General features: G+C 41.8%; 1 protein-coding gene across 1 annotated transcript in view; it reads right to left on the bottom strand.

Moving 5' to 3' along the window:
• LOC124381959 (myosin-9-like) overlaps positions 1-17,818 on the bottom strand; it is a 40,375-nt gene extending 22,557 nt beyond the window's left edge. Inside the window, 1 exon segment of the mRNA XM_046843950.1 lies at positions 17,659-17,818. The gene's annotated coding sequence lies outside the window, so the exon portion shown is untranslated.
• Positions 17,819-21,104: the final 3,286 nt, after the last annotated feature.

The raw sequence follows: 21,104 nt of genomic DNA, 5'->3' as shown, positions 1-21,104 counted from the left end.
ATACAAGTTACATCAACAATTTCATATTATTTCTTCATCCACAAAGGGAAAAAGCATTAATTCCATCAGAGATGATGAAAAAAAAATGCTGACTTCAATCAGTTTGTTCGTTTTATTTCACAAACAAATCTGAAATAATGCTCTCTCTCGATCCATCTGTAGCCATCGATCTCACTCTCAATCGTTATTCACTCGTTTAAAATCATGTAGAGAAGATGGACTCCTCTGAGTAAGTTCAAGTTGTGGACAGAAGGATGTGTAAAGTAAAAACATTAGGACTCAAACACTAAATTCAGCAAATATTCAGCAGTATGTTCCTCTTGAGGTAAAAAAAAAAAAAATGTCTTGTGTAAAGCAGTGTCATACATATATATATATATATATAAATATAAGACTTAAAAACAGACAAATTATGCATATATACAAACACACCCCCCCCACACACACACTACAAAATCATGTTTATATATTTCTGCTGGTTTATCCGCCAGTCTTTTTTTCACCAAAAAACAAGCATTCCTCTCTCTCTCTCTTTTATTTCTTCCTTTCGTTTCTTTACTCAGGGTTCTCAGGCATGCTCAAGGCCTGATGGAGAAACAGATACTGACTTTACATCATCCCTACTTGAGGTTTCCCTAAACAGATTTCCCTTGTTGCAAAAAAAAAAAAAAACATGAAAACGTATGAACTGTAGCTGAACTTGGATACACACACACACACACTTTTCCACATCCTCTGTAAAATAAAAACGACAATGTGATGCAAAAGTGTGGTGTTGCTGGACGAAGCTTGAATTTATAAACAGGGTGTGGGGGCGGAGTTTATTATTATTCAAAACCAGAATTTAAATAAATAAATAAATTCGCTTTCTATTTGCTGCAAGTCAAACAAAACTTTCGTACTGCCAGGAAAAACATCATAGCTTAAATAATGATTACAGTATAATCGGCTAATTGGCTTTGCAGCTGCTACACGTTCAAAAAAAAGAAAATGTGAAAAGTTCACACAGTTCAGTAAAACCATCAGAGCCCCACAAGTTTCTCTCCAACATTTCCTGAGAACATGAAGTAGTATAAAGGGAATACATTACAGTGTAGACTGAGGACAGCCTCGCCCTCACCAATAACCCGATGCGAGATTCCGCCGTACGCTCGATCCCTCTCCTACCCCCGAACCTCACATGCAAATATCCAATCACAGCTCACGGATCTCACGTTCGGTGTGGCTCGAGTGTCACTGCGGAGTTTTCACACAGATCGATTCCTGAGGAACGTCGAGAGAGCGAGCGCCACTGCAACGCCACGACATGAGGCTCCAAGTGCGTCGGCCAAACCGGCTCTACGGGTTCGAACGTTACAAAAACAAGTGACCTCGCCTGGGATTGGAGGATATTAATACCAGGGTGAAAAGTGAAGAGAGAGATGTTGAAATGAGTCCAAAATTTTTTTCTGGGAAAACACAAGAATGTGTTTGTGTTAAATGTTAGATCTTACACAGGGCTTGAGGAATGCAGGATGTGTGTTTGTGTGTAAGAGTTCGCTCGCTCTCCAACCAATCAAATCGCACATCAAGTCTCTGATCAGGGACCAGACACTTTCCCCTTGGAGAACGTTCTCGGTCCGGACCAACTGCTTTGATGATCGCATGCGTTCGTCTTGAACATTTCTGATCTCTTTTAACTGACGTTTAGGTGCATCTGCTGGATGAAACTTGATGTGTTCGATCAGAACATTGACACTGTTGTCACCTCAGGAGCTACAAGCCCTGACACGACCCACAAGGCCTTTCACTGCCTTTCCCATGCTCGTACATTCCCTCCTGCTAACCGAGCCAGAGGTGACCCGACTTGTTTTCTTGCGAAAAAAAAAAATTCCAGCTTTCAAAACAAAGAAATTACGACACTTTTGGGCCTCACGCCGTTAGCATTCCCGCTACGCAGAAGACCAATGCACTCCTGCTGCTTAAAAACAAGCTAAAAAAAAGTAGAAATTATCTAGTTATTTTTACGGTCTTTCAAGACATTTGTCCCTTACAAATATGTATTCCTAGCAAACTAGCTTGCAAAAGTTGACTTAAGCTAGCTAGTAAATGGGTTTAGGTAGCTAGCAATGATGGTAAAAAGGTATACTATATAAAAATTTATGTTTCATGATACTATTAATTAACATCTGTATTGTTTCATGTATGTTAGCATCCATCCTCAGAGTTAGCGCTACATACTGGCAGTTAAACAGTGCTCTAAAAGATCTAGGGAATTTTCCGGAAAGATCAGATTTTTCTGTCAGGACTTGCTGCTTAAAAAGAGGTAAAAACTCGTTTTACTGGTTTTAATGCAGATTACAGAAAATGGCATTTGTTTGCTGCCATTCAGTTGCCGATGATCGCGTGTACGTTCTAAAAAACGCCGAAGCCGTGGCTCATGAAGGGAATCCGAGGTTGATTTGCAAAAACCGTTTGGAACGAATGATGAATAAGAATGTAAAAACAAACTGATGAAAAAATAAACAAAACCAAGCAGAGCTGTTCTGCTCAAATGAGAACTTTTCAAAACCTTTTCCGAAAAGTAAACTTAGCATGACTAGCGTGGTGTTTGGGCAGCGGGCGCTCTGAATTAGCCGTAAAAAAAAAAATAATAATAATAATTAAAATCTTCACACGATTTTACACGTTTCCTCACAGAAATCTTATTCTTCATTCCGTTCCCACCCAACATCAACTTCTAAGAAGAAGGAGAATCTGACAGGAGGAATCTGGATAGTAATTTAACGGATGTGTTTGCTAACGTGCTATTGCGTTTCCTGACCGACTCCTGATGGAATATTCTATACATGAGAGATTTTTGGGTGGCTTCGGTTTGAGTAGCTCTACCATGGCTTCTAACGTAAACGGTGATTCCACAATCCGTAAATTGTTTACATTTATAACAGTTGGCAGACGCCCTTTTTCAGAGGGGCAGCAATACTTGCTATCTTATGATCCACTATTGCCTCAACCACCAAGTTGGTAATTCAGTGGTTACGATGTTGGACTTCTGATCAGAAGATTGTGAGTTCAAATCCTGACACCACTGTTGGGCCCTTAAGCAAGGCCCCTAACTCATGTTGTATGAATGAGTTAATTGTAAGTCGCCCTGGATAAGGGTCTTCTGCCAAATGCTGTGTGTGGGAAAAAGCGAATGAGCTGTTCACCATATTGCATTAAAACACAAACACACCAAGAACCAAGACAGCAAAACGTTTCTTCTCATAGCAACCCCCCTCCACACACACACTAAACTCTGACCCCACAGCTGACTTCCATCACCGCTCTTCCTGTATGCCGGAGCCTTAAAATTAGTGCCCCCCTCCTCTTTTTTCCCCCCGCCACATTCCCCCACTCCTTCCTCAAACGCTGAGATGATAAACTCTGTTTATTCAGACCGCCAGGGTCACATTCCTGTCATACTCTCGGCTTATCGCAGAAAAGACCAAAGATCAGGATGGTTTCAATAAATGTGTACTGTTCTCCGTCCATCATGCCTTCGACCTCGACGTCCTCGTTAATAAAAATTACCTCAGGGGGAGTGGCTACGCTTTAGAGAAATGCTTTAGTGATAAACAGTGTAAGAAGGCGTGAAAAGTCGTGTCAGGTGACTCGGCAAATGCCACGCCCTCTCGGTCAGATCCCCGATATTATTCTAAATGTAGCTGCGGGCGTGAGAATCGCGACACGGGCGGATTTTATCTCCCCGAAACGCCTTTGAAGTGCACATCGTCCAATCGGAATACAAATTAAGCGACGTATGCTTAGCGCTTATATTTTCGTACGTTCCTGTTCGGCAGGAAATTGCATTTATGCGTGCAACAAAAAAATTTCGCTTCGCATCTGATCTGTTACGCCATCGACGAGACCTCGTGCGACAAGACATCGATCTTTATCTTCAAACCAAACACGTTCTTTGTGTACACACTGCCCTCTGACCGGTGCGACCTCGAGGGAAATACCATTTACATAAAACCATGAGCTCATGAGTCGAGGAATATGAAAAGCACAGAGGTAAAACACTACTTCACAGAAAAAATGCTAACTTTGCTATCAGTGACGATCCGCCTGACAAGTTTTTATTTGCTATTAGTCACAGGAGAATGCGATATGTATATTTTCAAGCATACATTCTCCATCTCCATGCTAATCTCCAGTTTAGCAACAAACGAAACGCACAACCCAACACAATCGCCCATCCCTGGTTTTCCGTATTTCTGCCTTCGAGTTACGTGACTAGCGCTGCTAATGCCTCAGTTAAACTGCTCCCATTGGGAGAATCCCATGAGCATCACAGCTTCCCTAATTTTAGCGGTCCATTTCTCAGCCGTCTCACACACTTGTGAACTACATCGGAGAGGAAACGCTACAGGCGACAACTCTGAGGGGGGAAAGACGTGTGTTTTATAGTATGCAGCTTATACGATGCAAAGGCTTTAGTTCAGAAGCTACAGGAGGCTGAAACTCCAGGAGAATGTGCTGACTGGAAAAACTTTACCATTAAAGACACCCAAACTAGGGAATGTGGTCTAAAGGTGACCCTTAGTGACCTCTGATTTGGCCCGGCATGCCATATATGAGAAAAGGGGAGAAAAGAATGACATTGATGGGGATCTTTTCCAATTTTAAATTCACCATACCATTTTTTTTTATTATTTTCAAGCTGCAGGAACGTTGGCAGAAAGAACGTTCCTCTCTGGGCAGACGTTCAGCCTTGAAAAAAAAAATGCCACCTAAGTAAACTAACGGACTCTCACCTAAATAATATCCTGACTTCATCAGTCAACCAGCTGCAGCCCGATTTGGAAAATCTTCAAAAATAATAATAATAAATTGATGTCTCTTATTAGAGGTCAGTGATATTCCAAGCATATGGCTGCTTAGGTTGAAGATCTGCATTAGGTGGTGAGCTTTACTGCACTATAAATGTTTTCTGGTTTATATTGTACTATGGGGTGCATAGAACTCGAAAACTTTTTTTTATCATAAATATCGTTTGGTACAACGGAGCATTTCACAGCTTTTGCCCCCATGGCCTTCACACGAGTTAGTAGCAAAAGCGTTCTTTAAATGAAGACTTGACACTTTAAAGGACTTTTTCCAATTCTAAGAACTTGCTATTTTGTCTGACAGGGTAACGCTAATGAAGAGAATCTCGACATCTGATAACATGGACATCAGGACGGTTTGGAAGCTCGAAAATTACATTAAGTCTACACAATTCCAGAAGATGAGAAATGGCTGGACGTTTGGGGAAAATTCACAAAATCGAACAGCCAATAGAATTTCGTGGATTAGTTGCTAAAGTGCTAAACTTCAAAACACATTTCGAGGAAACATTCCAGAACGTCTCCGAGGAAAGTATTTGATTTAATTAGATTGTATTTATATAGCGCTTTTTACAATAGACGTCGTCTCAAAGCAGCTTTACACAATTAAAGCGGTAATAATGTTATATAAAAGAACGTGTACGTTTATTGGTAGTTACTTCATGGAAAGTTGTGTGACTTTCTGAATTTGCACAAGTTTCCACAAGCTTCCATGTGAACCTCCAGCAGAACTCCAAAGTTCCTGAGAAACTATAGCAGGCTTTCCACATGAGCCAACATCTGAAAACAGGTTAGGTTGAATGGCACATCCAGTTTGTATTTTCTTTTAATCAGATGGGAGTGGCACATAAAAAAACAACCACACACACACACACACACACACACACACACACACACACACACACACCTGTCATAACACAGAGCACGACAGGTCACGACGGCACAGTGAGTCGCATGAGAGGTAATAAAACAGCTATTAGCTCCAACTGTAAAATGGAAGATGGTAGATGGTTCAGGTAGATGGGTGGAGAACAAGGTGGCGTGAGGTGATAGAGTAAACCTCCACGCCTTTCATTCTGAAGGGGTCCAAAGGACATCTTCATAACCAAGTTCACGTAATAACGATCAGTTCATAGCAAAGACAAACGGAACAAAGCGAAGTCATTTCTTCACTGGGGTGTGTGTCCACAGCCAGAGCAGGTCTGAAAATCATACCATCGTGTACTGTTGTAGAAAATACGGAGACAATATCCTGAGAAAGTTTTCAAACTTGAGGGGAACGTTCCAGATCCTTAAATAAAGAGATACAAATCCACAAATTGGAATCTTGTGGAAAAGCTCTAAACTGTTAACTAGTGGTCTGTGGTGGTACTGCAGAAAAGTCCATTAATTAATGTTGAATCATGAACAATTTTATGTAAAAAAAAGTTTTTACATGGTAAAAAAACCATTGAAGATGAAATATTACAATTTTAAATATTATAATTAAATTCAAGTTCTATCAAAATTAAAGCTGAAGTTGTACAACTAGTCCGCTTGACATTAGAAGGAAAACGTATAAAACTGAAAATCGATTAAAATAAAATAATTGCGTTTAGTTATTGAGTTATTTTGACAATAAATGAAAATATACAGACAATGTTGCATGTACAATAACAACATAGCTCAAATTGTCTTAATATCAGTAGCTATATTTGACATTTTGTATCAGGGGTCCCTGTCCCATGTCTCTATCGCCTAAGGGTTCCTTGACCTAAAAAACGTTTGAAGTCCCCTGTTCTAAACGTCTAGAGGTCCCCACAAAAACATACCAAATTAAAATGTCATGTGAACAGATTTTATGGTCTCAATTGAACGTGGGGACAAAAATATGTTGACAGGAATGCGACCAGTGTCCCAAGTCAACAGGAAAACGTAAACGCAGCTAGCGAGGCGAAAAGAATGAGTGTGTGTCTTCTCCTCGTACAGTCATGACACAGTTAAATCGGTCACATCGGAAGACTCCTGGGAGCCACAAAGCTAATTTTAGTCCTCGGTTTCTCCTCTGACAGAATGAACTAAATCAGAGAGATGATCGTGAAACCAATTGAAATGGAGAGTTTGGATTGATTTTCTATCATTTGTCCGTGTGTTTTTCCCTGAACACCCAAAGAATCGAGTAACACGAGGACAAAAACGTGAACACGGGTCGTATCGAAGCAGCGAACGTGACGACGGCGCTTCATGCTGAGAGAGCGTCAGTGACCCGTGGTCAGGTTCTCAGAGGAACAGCCGTAGCAGAAAGAAGGCCATGTATTTCACCCCGCTCATTAAAACGACACGATCGGCACAAAAAGCCAGACTTCACTCCTTCACACGTTCCCGTTTTTTTTATTCCTCCTCCTCCTCCTCCTCCAGTATACGCCGTGTTCATTCCATTCCACTCGATCTCCTCCCGCTTCTCTCTGGCTCTGGAACGGGCTGTCGAAGAAAAGCCAATAAAGCTGACGGATGGATTGTGGACCGGAGCGGAGACGACTATAAAAGGCCAAATATGAGCAGGAAAGAGGGACGAGCGGCGGTGGGAATGACGTCTCGCTCCAACGTTGGCTCCAACCGCTGTTGGTTTATTACTGGTTTTTCTTTATAGTCTTTTTTCGCTGGGGTATAGTGAATATTTTACATTTACAGTCACTCGAGAAGGTTCTAGACCTTATTTCCCATCAGTGACACTGTACAGTTCTCCAAATATCTAAACCTGAAGGGGGCGTGGCTTAAATCAATGGTACAGATGCAGAAATGATCAATGTCTCAGTTATTGATTGTTTCCCCCCCCAGTACCTGATCATGTCATGTCTATTCTTCCTTCGCTTGAACTACATGATCCAAACCTTGTTCCAGCAAGATGATGCTCCTGTGTCCAAAGCCAGCTCCATGAAGATCTGCTTTACATGTGATAGATATGGTGGAAGATCTCCATCTATAGAGCTCCAACTCCAACACAGGCTGCACCTCACCTATATGCTAGTTTAGTATCTTTACCATATCATGTGGATGAATGGAATCTCGTACAAATCTCCACAAAATCTAGAGGAACATCTTCCCAGAAGAGTGGAGGTTCTGATAGGAGCAGAATGGGGACTAAAATGTGGAGAAAAAAGCAAAAATAGCAATCGTATGCTCAGGTGTCCACATACTTTTGCCAATACAGTGTAGTGTTGAGAGAAAAAAAAAAAAATAATAAAAAAAAAGATATTAAAGCTGGAAATTAAGCTGAGGACACCCGCTCCACCCGATGGCATGAGGCAGGACCCAGCGGCGGAAAAGTGCACCGAGGAAATCCTGGTCCTCTGTTAAGAGCGCGAGAGAGAGGTTCATAAAAGGAAAAAAAAAAAAAGGAAATGACGATCGGAGAAAACTATTTTGTCGTTTTTGCGGATTTCTGCGCTAAGGGAAAGAACGGAACGTGGCATTAAAACAAAGGCATAAATCTACATACAGCTGCTTCTCATTTTACTCTTACACTCAATAAAGTTAAATAAAGTCAGTAGTAAATTTGTATTTTTTTATTTTACCTCTACACTGTATGGTCAAAAGTTTATGGACACCAGAACCTTAGATGATGTGCTTCTTTTTTTTAACATTCCACATTACGTTCCCATTTGCTCTTATAAGACGAAGCTCCACTCTTCTGGGAAGACGTTCCTCCAGATTTTGTGGAGCGCAATTAATCGACAAGGGTTAAATTATGTAGGTGTGGTGAGGAGGGTGACATTTCAGTTCGTCTAAATTCATCTCATATGTTCCTGATGAAGACCAGGTTTGGAGATACAGATATAACACTTAGATGTTTTTTGAGCTAAATTCGAAAAACCAAGAATAAATTTGGATTAACACGTTTCTCAAAGAGGTAGAAGTTTAAAAGTCCAGCAAAACTATGTTTAATGGACCTTGGATTCTGACAGGATGGACATTTTAAGGAATTATCTCCTGATGCGCGTTAGCGTTCGGTGTCCTTTTCAGCCGAAGGGGTTCAAAAGGGTTGAGATCCGAGTTCTAAAGCAGGAGATCTTTCACTACGATCCATGTCTTCAGATCTGGAACAGGTTTAGGTCTCCTAGCTGAGGTAAAAGCTAAATAAAGTGTGATAACATTTATATATATTTTTAGAATCTAATCTTGATATTGCAATACATATCGTACAAGGTATAGCGACCTATAGTTTTTTCCACGTCTTGGAGGCGGGGCTTAAAGAGGCGTGGCATAAGAAACGTGTAAGAGAGCCTTCTATGACTCATCTTACAAGATGGACTAACGTGACTTAGCTACTGAGGTACATTAAGATGAAAGAGGGCGCCGTTGCCCTCATAAATCACAGTGTACACCTCAGGGGATTTTCCTGCTTGTTTTTTTTTTCTCTTTAACCCCCGCCGAGGGCTTTAAGAGCAGCAGGGGTTGGCGCTCAGACAGGCAGCACTTCAGTAGGGTTTGCACATATAAAGCTGGTCTAGCAGTAATAAATGGGCCTGAGGGCTGGTAAAGACGCAGCGTCAGTGTCTGTATTAGAGGCCTTGGGCTTTTTTTTTCCCCCGTTTTTTTTAATGGCTGGGAAAGAATGTGGGCCGAGTGGTTTTTCGCTCGCCTTTCACTCGTCCCCGCTGTGCCACGTTACGGCATGTCTGAGCTTCGCCTCGCCTCGCCGGCAGGGGCACACACTCCATACCCCGTCCTTCTATAGTCCTATTGCTCTGATTTGTGGATTTCGATTCACCTTAAAAGGTGAAAAGGACGGTACAGAACATACTGGAACTTAGCTCCGCCCCCAAACATACTAGAGCAGCTTTGTCGCTTCTGTAACGCAAACGAGAGTGTTGGACGTTCCACATCATTAGCCATGAGACAAAAATGAATTCAAAAGTACGATCCAAATGCAGAAGTGTAAATGCTGTGGTATGAAAGCAACAAAACTCTTCAGTACGCGTATGTTGATAATCAGACTGACGTCTTTCTGCACTGTTTGTGGTGAAACTTTCTCCAATCTCATGAGTCTCATACAGTGAGGGTTTACACACGTTATAATTCAGATACATCCTGTCAGTATTCATTCCAGCAGCAGATAAAACATGACATTATTATTATTATTATTATTATAATTATCATCATCAGTCACAGGGTTGCTGCACTCACTTGTGACTTACACCATCTGTGAGCGTTTCCTTCTCTCTTTTGTGTCTATCATACATTTTTGCGTAGCTCAATAATGTACAGTCGACAGGCTGCATTTATGTTTTAAATATAAGGGCAGCACATATATTTACATGAAATTCATATAAAGAAAAATATCCTAATATTATTTATGTTATAAGGGAGGCATAAGTTGCCCTGCTAGAAAAAAAGCACAAAAAAGAAGCCAAAAATAACATATGAACAGTGAGCAGTATAGTTACACCCATATGTGTGTGTGTGTGTGTGTGTGTGTACTTTTATCGCTGATCACAGGTGGAGTGCTGCAGTCAGTCCTGATACAGCACATAGTGAGGTCATGACTCAAAGTCCACCTCAGTGTAGTTACTTATAAACTACAGTGTGCTGCCTTTGAGAGAGCTGTTCTGCAGGGCAGGTGACTACAATGTACTGCGTTCCATTACGGTCCACTACAATCTACTGGGGTCCACTAGGGTGAACTAGAGTGTAGTGTACCACACTATGGCACACTGCAGTGTACTGCATTCATTACATTTAGATTTAGTGTTCAACTAATATACAATATGATCCAGTACAATTCTACCTCTATAGTGCTCTACAGACCATTATGGTTTACTACTATCCACTACAGACAGACCAACACCATTATAGCCAGTATAGTCTACTACAGTCCAATACAGTCTACAAACGTCCAGTAAAGTCCACCACCAAAAAATTCTAACCCCATTACAGTCCACTACAGAACACCAAACCCCATTACAGTCCACTACAGAACACCAAACCCCATTACAGTCCACTACAGAACACCAAACCCCATTACAGTCCACTACAGAACACCAAACCCTATTACAGTCCACTACAGAACACCAAACCCTATTACAGTCCACTACAGAACACCAAACCCCATTACAGTCCACTACAGAACACCAAACCCCATTACAGTCTACTACAGAACACCAAACCCTATTACAGTCCACTACAGAACACCAAACCCCATTACAGTCCAGTATAGTCTACTTCAGCACACTGTAGATAAACTCACCATTGCAGACCACTATAGACCACTACAGAAAAACTATCCCCACTACAACCCACTTTAGAGAAACTACCCCCACTAGAGTCCAGTATAATGTACTACAACCAGCTACAGTCCAGTCAGTACGGTACAGTACAGTCTACTACGCTCCATTACAGCGCCATGGCTACAGCGCCTAGACTACTGGCCCAAGACTACAGCGCCATGGCTACAGCCCCAAGACTACAGGCTCACAGATGAAATCCAGGAGTGAGCTGCTTTGGAAAAAAGCAACAAAGCTGTATATATAAAGAAAAGCATTTGAAGTTTGAACAACAGTGGCTTACACACACACACACACACACACACACACACACACACACACACACACACACACACACACACACACACAGGTGCACTCCACATGCCACGCCCTGAATGAAAACCACACACTCATCCCTGATTAAAGTAGACATGTTAATATGTCCTTCACAATGACTTCCAGAGGACAGCAGCCACATGTTATACACACACACACACACACACACACACACACACACACACACACAAAGGAAGAGTCTAAATAGGTTTTTCCACCCATTGTGAGTGCAGGCACGTAGAAGCTTCACAGCAAAAGTTTTTTCTAAAGTCCACGTCCTGTACCATCAGGAAGTGAAATCATGCTGCTGGTGTAGCACCCACGAGTTTCACACTTCACTAGCTTACATCTCGAAGAAAACCAAGATGCTGACTTCTCACAAGACCTTTTATAGGTTTACATACCTGTGACAGGATCTTTTCATTTTTAGCACATTTACTAATTTAGGCTTATGAGTTCACGTTATAGAATACATCTCTGCAGTGTGCATGTGTGAGAAACACTGCAGCAGGATGTGGTGATGTCGAGAGTAGCTCTCTCTCTCGCTCGCTCTCTCCTCCAGCCTGTTTGTTTGGAGATTAAGTGAGCCGGTCCTGACTTCCTGCTATTGTTTTATTCTTCACAAAAGTTACAGGTGTGCTAAAGGAAGGCAAAAGCACCGAGACAGGGCAAAGAGGCGGCCCAAAAAAGGAAAAAACTAAAAAGAGAGAAAGAATGACCTCAGCCAACAGTGTGGGAGTTGAGAGGCTTTAGCATGGGTCAGAACGTTAAAACCCCCGAGACACGTGGTCACATGGTATCACGGAGTAACGTCACCTTCTAAGGTTAACCCCTAACGTGTATAAACTCCTGACGAAATAATGCTGTTTCTGTTCTTCTGCGTCTTTCTCGCACATTTGTGCCTTTCCGCATTCACGTGTTTGTAGCCTGTAGCTACTAAAGATCGTGTGGAAAAATGAGAAAACGTGAGCGCTCTGTTTAGTGCTCAAACGCTGAACTGTGAAACATCAAGATCTCAGACAAAAACAAGTAGAACTCGATTCCAACTCAGCCGGTACAGAGACACCAGCGTCGCCGTCAAGTCCAATCCGTCTTGTTGCTATTTTAATACACACACACAAAAGAAGCTTTTGAAGAAATATCTCCGACATCCGACCTTGCCGTGACCCTTGACGACGTCTGGATGAATTCCAAGCTGTAATCGGTTTATCTGCTGGTTACGATAACAAATCCTGCAAACATACGACCGGCTCCTGAGATATCGCTCGAACTGCAGATTTGTTTTTAAATAGGAAGAGAATGGAGAGAGGTCGAGTTAGCGGGTATCTGTGACGTGCTGCGGTGTCTGAGCTGCATTATTGGAACATTTAGCAAACCTAGAATGAGCTCTTTCACTGTGTGTTAGCTTTGACTTTTATTTCGTTTTGTGGGCATAAAGGTACATCAGCTGTGCCCAGAGACTGCTGGGTAATTTAGGGCTGAACAGATGCAAATTTGGTAGACTTTATTAACACAATAAACACGGCTCAGTGGCGCAGGCTAGTCAATACTACTTCCTGCTCCGACTAGCCTGGCGCCTGCACTCATACCAGCCTCGAGTGTTTGTGAACACGGACTGTCGACTCGCATCCGAACAACCCAGTGTGTCCTTTAGCATTGTTCTCTAAATGCCCCTGGGGTATTTTAATGAGTCCTGTGTGCCTGTAGCGCTCTAACCATGAGGAAGTACACTTACCCTTGTTGTGTTTACCTCGAGCACTGGACTGCAGGGTTTGAAAAAAAAAGAAAAAGGCAGCAGATGGGAAACGATTAACCTGCCTTCCTTTCAGCACCTAATCGCTGACGGTGCTGAGCGTCTCCACCTCGTCTCTCAACCTATTGTCCTCCCCGTCATCACGTGCTGCATCGACCCGATGACAAATAGAAAGATAGAGAGGCCGCGAGAGATAAAAGAGAAATAGGAGAAAGTGCTGGATTACTGTTAAGACTGAGAGTCAAAACAATATACGAGGGAGGATTCAAGTGGGTCACCGAGACCCGGCAAGGACAAATCGCACAACTCGGGCAGAAAATCAGGTCAAACTCCCCCCCGAACACACACACACACACACACACACACACACGAAACTGAGACAGGAATCAAATCCAAAATCAAATCAACATCCCAAAGGACGTTACATCTGTCCATGCTAACACTACCTGACCAGGTATTATAGGTGGTAGCAAAAATGCTAAAGCATTGGACTTTGATCTGAAGGTCATGAGTTCAAATCCCAGTCACCCCAAGCTGCAACTCTGGGCCCCCAAGCAAGGCCCTTAACGTGTATAAACCTGTGAAACTGCATAGATAATGTAATTCGATAACGGATAATGGTGTCTGCCAAATAAATGTAAACGTCACAGAACCCCAAAATAAACCACTTCATCCAGCTCAATGCTAAGCTAACATTATTACACCGACTTGCTTGTAGTCATGTTTTAACTGTAATCAAGATTTGAGGCAGGCATCTAATTAGCTAAAATCAGCTCGCATTGCACAAAATTACCTCAAAACTTCATCCAGCTTGACACAAAATGCTAGCAGACACTCTACCCAGCTAGAAACTTAGTCAGCATTGATGCAATATGCTAAGATGAACATTTTAACACCTCAGCCAGGTAGATACTTAGCAAATATTAGTTTAACACCAACCACAGCTAGCTTATAGAAATGTGTAGAAAACTTTACATTTCCCCCCCTCAGTAAACATTTCCTCTGAGGTAATATTTGATTAGAGATTTATAATTAGCATGTCTGTCATGTTTTATAGTGTAGCTAGCGTATAACACATGCTAATCTACTATACTGCATGTGGGGGCAATTTTTTATCATCAGAAGTTTCACGATGGGATGCAAACATGCCGTATGTCAAGATGTACATGCTCGCTTGCTCTCACACACACACACACGTTGAGCTTAGCAGATTAGGTAACGTGAATGTATAAAACAAGCAAAGAGATAGTTATGAGGTAAATTTAAGCAGGAAATGTGAAATTTTCTTCAGAGCCATTTGGCAATAATGCTGAAAAAGCTTCAGTGTGTGTGTGTGTGTGTAAGTGTAAAAATGTCACACCCTGAAACCTCTAAAGGAAATATGATCTGAAGAAGGATGATGCACAAATTATTTCCCATAATGTGACTCATAAAGTAAAAATAGTCGTCTGATACCATTTTATTCGAAAAACAAAATGGCAGGAACATTGCAATGAGAAATGTGGTGCTTGCGACAAGTTTATATACTGTGTGTGTGTATAACATAGCTGCTGTCTTCTAAAAGGCTTTGTGAAGGACATATTTGCAAGTCCAGTTAGTCAGGAAAACACTCCTGAGGGTGTGTGGACATTTACTTGCCAGGAGACTTGAAATGAGAAGTGGTAAGTTTATACATTCCACTTAGACATGCAACAAACAAACTGGACAAAACTAGTGACAGAATATGTCACGTTTCCAACGCACGTCAAACCGTGAAATATATGATCTGCTGCATTTCACTGTGTCTCTACTTGTACTTTGCCCAATGATAAAGCTCAATCTAATCTAATCTAATATACTTGTTAAAGCATTCCCAGGTATTCGTAAACATTCCAAAGCTGTTCATCCTGTGCGAGACGAGCTGAGGCGCTGCAGTGGCTGAGCTGCATTATTGGAATGTTTCATCGCAGTTTTCTGGGGTTTACAACAGGGTTTTTTTTTGCAAATGAAAAGCAACCTGAATTGTATCGATCAGCATCAGCGGTGCCTGAATTTCCCTTCGCCCAAAAAACTTTTACACGTGACGGAAACACTGATTAACGAAGGACATTTTGGGCGATGAAGGGATTTCTACAGACCCCACTGGTGTGTTTAAGGCATTATTTATTAGCTTATAGTTAGTGATTGTTTCCTCATGGGTCCTGTTGGGTTTTCTGTTTCACTGCAGAGAGAGAGAGAGAGAGAGAGAAACACTAACCCAACTTTCCTATGGTTCTATAAGACAGGAAATAACATGCCGTTTATAAATTGACGCCAATTCAACCGGTTTTCTTGCTGAAAGAGACACTGATTTTTCTTACCACAAAAAAGGAAGTGAATGTGATGGGATTTTTTTTTTTTTTATCTTTTAAATAACCCATTGGGGAAGTTAAGAGAACGCCTAGAAGGAAAATAAACAAATATTCAGCCAGAGCATGTCAAATTTTGGCAGCATGTGAAGCCAAAACGTGGTGAAATTTGCCAACAAGGCAGTAACGCATACGGTATTTCCACTCGGACCGTTATCCACACATGACCTTTACCGCAGTGCATTATGGGAGTAGACAAAGCCACTCTGAAATGACCATCACACGCACACAAGTCCAGATTAAATATGAGCACACGTGGTAACCCGTGATGCCACGGACCACAGGGACACGACCGGGTCATTACACCGGATTTAGCAATAATGCATTATTGATGCACTGCACTTAACATCGATAATGATAAGGGTCACTAATCACGTTGCTGTAAACCATCAGACGTCTGGTGTTATATAACAAGGTTCATGGCTGTGGGTAGATTTGAGAAAACATTAAATTATAGTTTAGATAAAGTAGCAAAGTCTCAGTTGTTCTTCTGTAATTATATTTATATCTACATCAACAAAACTGCACACAATCTCATCACTGCCAGTTTGGGAGCCCAATTAGAAACGTGTGAATTACAGCTGGGGAACTGATTTTTTACTACAAACTGGGTTGTTAAGACTCAATTCTCTCACGCAGGTCCATCTTTCTCCCAAAAAACCAAACCAATGTGAAAACACACCATGACATGGTCATGAGCTACAGAGTTGTGTGTGGATGGAGAAATGTTCTGGACAGAACTATGCTTTAAAGATTTGTAGACAAATATCAGGGTCATTTTTAGACACTGAGATCTCTCGCTCTCTTTATCAATTCATGTATGTATCTAGTTTTATATATATATATATATATATATATATATATATATATATATATATATATATATATATATATCTCAATGTATCAGTCTATCCATCTAGGCATCAATCTATCCATCCATCAACCTGTCCATTAATCCATCTATCCATTATCCATCCACCTGTCCATCTATCCATCCATCCACCTGTCCATCTATCCATCCATTATTCATCCACCTGTCCATCTATCCATCCACCTGTCCATCTATTCATCTATTCATCCATCCATCCATCCATCCATCCATCCATCAACCTGTCCATCTATCCATTCATCCATTATCCATCCATCCATACATTATCATCCATCCATCAACCTGTCCATCTATCCATCCATCCATCTATAGTTTAGAAAATATTAACATGCAATATTACTGAAGTATCAACAGGAAAAGGACAAATAAACACACATTTAAATACAACTCAACATTGCATCCATTGCACGCACACACACACACACACACACACACACACACACACACATATATATACACACATTTACAGACATTATAAACAATAAATTAGCTAACATGAAAGATAAAGTAGAATAAAAGTATAAAAGTTAATTATATACAAAGAAAATGTCTCTCTCTCACACACACACACACACACACACACACACACACACACTAGGCCTGCACCGGTAGAAGAAAAGCTACGTCATAACCCAGATTGAGCACGCGAAAACAGGAAGTGAGGGTAACGTCATCGCTCAGGGCCACGCTACACTCAAATATAGTCATATATAATAATCCGAACCCGGATTTTTAAAAAAAATCTCATTAGAACAACGTTCATGATCCGGGTCACGCCTTGTGCACGGCGCGCGCGCGGAAACAGTGCGTGACAGCTCGCGCTCGCGTCTGATCTCACATCCTCCATTTTCTCCTCTCTCTCTCTCTCTCTCTCTCTCCTCCTTTCAGTTGAACACTTCCTGTAAAGTTTGCATGCGCCTCGATTCATTCCCCACACACACACACACACACACACACACACAGTTTTGCTCGGATGAAAGGAAGCCGATAGGAAGTGGAGAGAAAAGTGTGCGCGCGCGCAAAAATGAAACTTTATTTCTTTATTTCTAGCGCGTCTCCAACCCGGTGTGTGTGTGTGTGTGTGTGTGTGTGTGTGTGTGTGTGTGTGTGCGCGTGCACACTGAGTTTCGGTCCTTGGTTTGTCGGTTGCACTTGCACACAATGAAGTTCGATATATCGATAAATAAATAATCGGACTCACCTGCTTCTTTATTTCTGTCCCAGGTAGATGAAGAGAAACGCAGTCGCTGTTTAGAGCTTTATCCGAGATCTCTCTTTCTCTCAAACTTCCTCCGTTCAAAGCCAGCGAGCGCCTCTCCGTCTCTTTCTCTCTTTCTCTCTCTCTCTCTTCCTGAACTGTAGACGCGCAACCAGGCTTCGGGGTGCGGTCCCAAGTACGGGGCGTGGCCTCTAAGCACATGCGCCCGCCCCCGTAAAATCATCCAACCAATCAGAAACGAGTATCACCACGATCCCCAGAGGCGCCGAGCCAATCGCGATATCTAGAAAAGTTTCATAATGACGTCATAATAATAAAATACAATAATTATATCGTTTTTTTTATTTTAAAAGTCTTTCCAATTGACACGCGCGAGCTCCTCTAATGAGCGGATTATGACCTATTATGCAAATGTATGCAAATTTTTGTTTTCTTTCAATGATAAAAGTAGAGTTACATCCTGTCTGTGCAGTTTGGGGAGGAGGCTCTTGATGATCTTCAACCCTAGGGGGAAAGGGTTGTGTGTGTGTGTGTGTGTGTGTGTGTGTGTGTGTGTGTGTGTGTGTGTGTGTGTGTGTGTGGGAGGGCAGACCAAGGCAGTCCTAAGCTAATGTTTAATGAGTAAGGTATGTGCACTAAGGATATTTATGCCCATATAAGTATTAAGGCTGTGCAGGATGGAGCTACATCATCACTCTTTGTTGTCCCTGTTGTAGTGCCGCCCATGTGAGGAATTCCAGGAATTGCTCATACACACTCACAATCAGCCGTGCCACCAGACTTTTCTCATCTCACACACACACACACACACACACACACACACACACACACTATTTTATACTATATTAACACTGTATTTATTTATACAACAAACACCGCACAATCACACTTTATGATCATATAGTACTATATGTGGTTCTTCTCCAAACTCCTGCATGGCAATGTGCACAAAGCATGAAGATCTGCTTTACATGGTTTAGGGAGCGAGATCTCCCTGCTAAAAAACTCTGATCTCAACCATACTGAACACCCCAGGTCTCCTCACCTCACCTAATTAATACATTATCGTTCCTATGGTAACGACTCGTTCACAAGGACCTGTACATGGAGACTGAGCATTGACCTGAAATTAATAATAAACACATTGAGAACTTGTTCAGAGTGGTGGACTCTGGATCAGAAGGTCACAAGTTCAAATCCCAGCACCTCCCACTGTTGGGCCCTTAAGCAAGGCCCTTAACCGTCAACCGCCCAGTTTTAAGTCGCTCTGGATAAAGGTGCCCGCCAAATGCTATAAATGTAAATGCTCATTGTTTGTTGGTCGTTATGGTGACATTACAGTCAACAGTCATTGGCTGGTGAGGGAACGAGAGTTTCTAGCTGCTATAACATAAGTGAAAACAGGAACTGGATTGTTTAGAGGTTGTTCCTCACCCATACATATAAAAGTGTAATCATTGGCGTGTAATTGTGAAAGACAGGAGGTGGAGCAGGAGGTAGCAGAGCTGAAGATGTTGAGGTTTTCTTTGGGCGTGACGAGGATGAGTTTATTAGAGGGACATCGCATGTAGGACGTTTTAGAGACAAGGTGAGGGAGGTGTGATTGAGATGGTTTGGACATGTGCAGAGGAGGGTAAATTGGTGTGGTGTAAAAGTTATCAAACACACTGCTCTTCAGAGTGTCACACACAACTCTGAATTGACCAAAACCCGGACTGAAAAGTTTGCTTTTGTAGCCACAAAGTGTGAGGACACCTAAACAGAAGATTGTTATTGTCCCCGTTTGTTAGAATGAGCTCCACTCTTCTGGGAAGATGTTCCACTAGAATTTCTGGAGATTTGTGTGAGATTTCGCTCTCCTTCCCGATTGGTGGATTGCTGTGTTTGACCAGTTACGTTTTATCTCCTTTAGCAGAAGATCTTCCACACACTTCCAAACCATGTAAAGCAGATCTTCATGGAGTTTGTACTCCATGCATGTCTGTGTGGACACATGTCTGTTGTTGAACATTGTAAATTCAAATCCCAGCATCTCCAATCTCCCACTGTTGGATGTAGATGTTTCGCTTTGGAGAGCTTTAACTGCTAACCTTTCGAAGAACCCTGGAGGAACCAGTTTTTAATTATAGACATGTGTTCCTGTGCTCCGTATACATCTTGTCCCCTCGCTTAGTATAACTCTGATGGAACATTCTTGAGCTCGGATTCATCCACAAATGGCATGAAAACCAGGAATTGATTTCCGTGCAAACATCATGTGTGTGTGTGTGTTTGTGTGTGTGTGTGTGTGTGTGTGTGTGTGTGTGTGTGTGTGTGTTTGGTGATGATGCAAGACTTAGAGAGCACTGTTAAAGGAACAACTCAGCAAAAAAGAATGAAGTGAACACATTTTTATTCCTAAACGCAAACCCTGGAGCTTCAGAGTGAACATCATGGAAGTGTCTGTCACCCAAAATCATCTCACTTCACTCGATACTGCAAAATTATTGGCACCCATCATGAATAAGGACCTATAAATTCCTTTAAAAGAGATATTTTTCATTACATATTTCCAAAAGTTTAGGGTTTTTATTTTGTTTTTCGGATGCATATCAGCTTTTTCTTCAAGAGAACCTCTGGAGGAACCGTCTTTAGGCATGTGTTTTGTGAAAAGCACTGAAGATTCACACCCAGCTTTCACACTCAGAGCTGAACAATTCTCTTAGGTTTGGATTCTGAACAGTGCAGAATGTCTGAGATTGTGAAACTGTTTTTGTTAGTCAGGTTTCCTCCAAAATTCTGGTACAGTTTTGCGTCCAAATAATAGGGGGCGGGGCTTCTGAGCCTCTGAGGAACGGCTTTTAAGATGTCCGGCTAATAATGCTCCAATGGTAATGATCCTGTGTCAGAATTATAACTATGAAGCTGCTGATAAAGTTTGAATAAATAATTATTTAAAGGCAGCTTAAGTGTGTGTGTGTGTGTGTGTGTGTGTGTGTGTGTGTGTGTGTGTGTGTCCAACTATTTATTTTTGTTAGATGCCGGCTATTCACAAACATCCCGTGCCGTGACTGTTTTGTCGCCCAGACAAAATATACACATTATTAATCTTCTGCACACACACACACACACACACACACACACACACACACACACACACACACACTGCTAAAATCTTTAGCCTTGATGGCTTTAACCCAGGCTCCTGCCTCCAAACACAAATTTAGCTTCTGAACTCCTTCAACAAAGGGCTTCAAAGGAACTTGTCCCGAATAAGCCACGCCCACTGCTGAGAAACTTGATTGGGTTCTTGGGTGGATTCCAACAATCTACAGGAACTCATCATAGAAACTAAGTAAGCCACGCCCACTGCTCAGGAACCTCAGTGGCTTCATGTGTAGATTCAAACCATCTATAAGAACTCTACACTGGAAGCAACAAGCCACACC

This window comes from Silurus meridionalis, chromosome 29, assembly GCF_014805685.1.
Source record: "Silurus meridionalis isolate SWU-2019-XX chromosome 29, ASM1480568v1, whole genome shotgun sequence".
NCBI lineage: Eukaryota > Metazoa > Chordata > Actinopteri > Siluriformes > Siluridae > Silurus > Silurus meridionalis.
The sequence above is the reverse complement of the archived record's forward strand: the minus strand, read 5'-3'. Positions and strand labels throughout refer to the sequence as shown.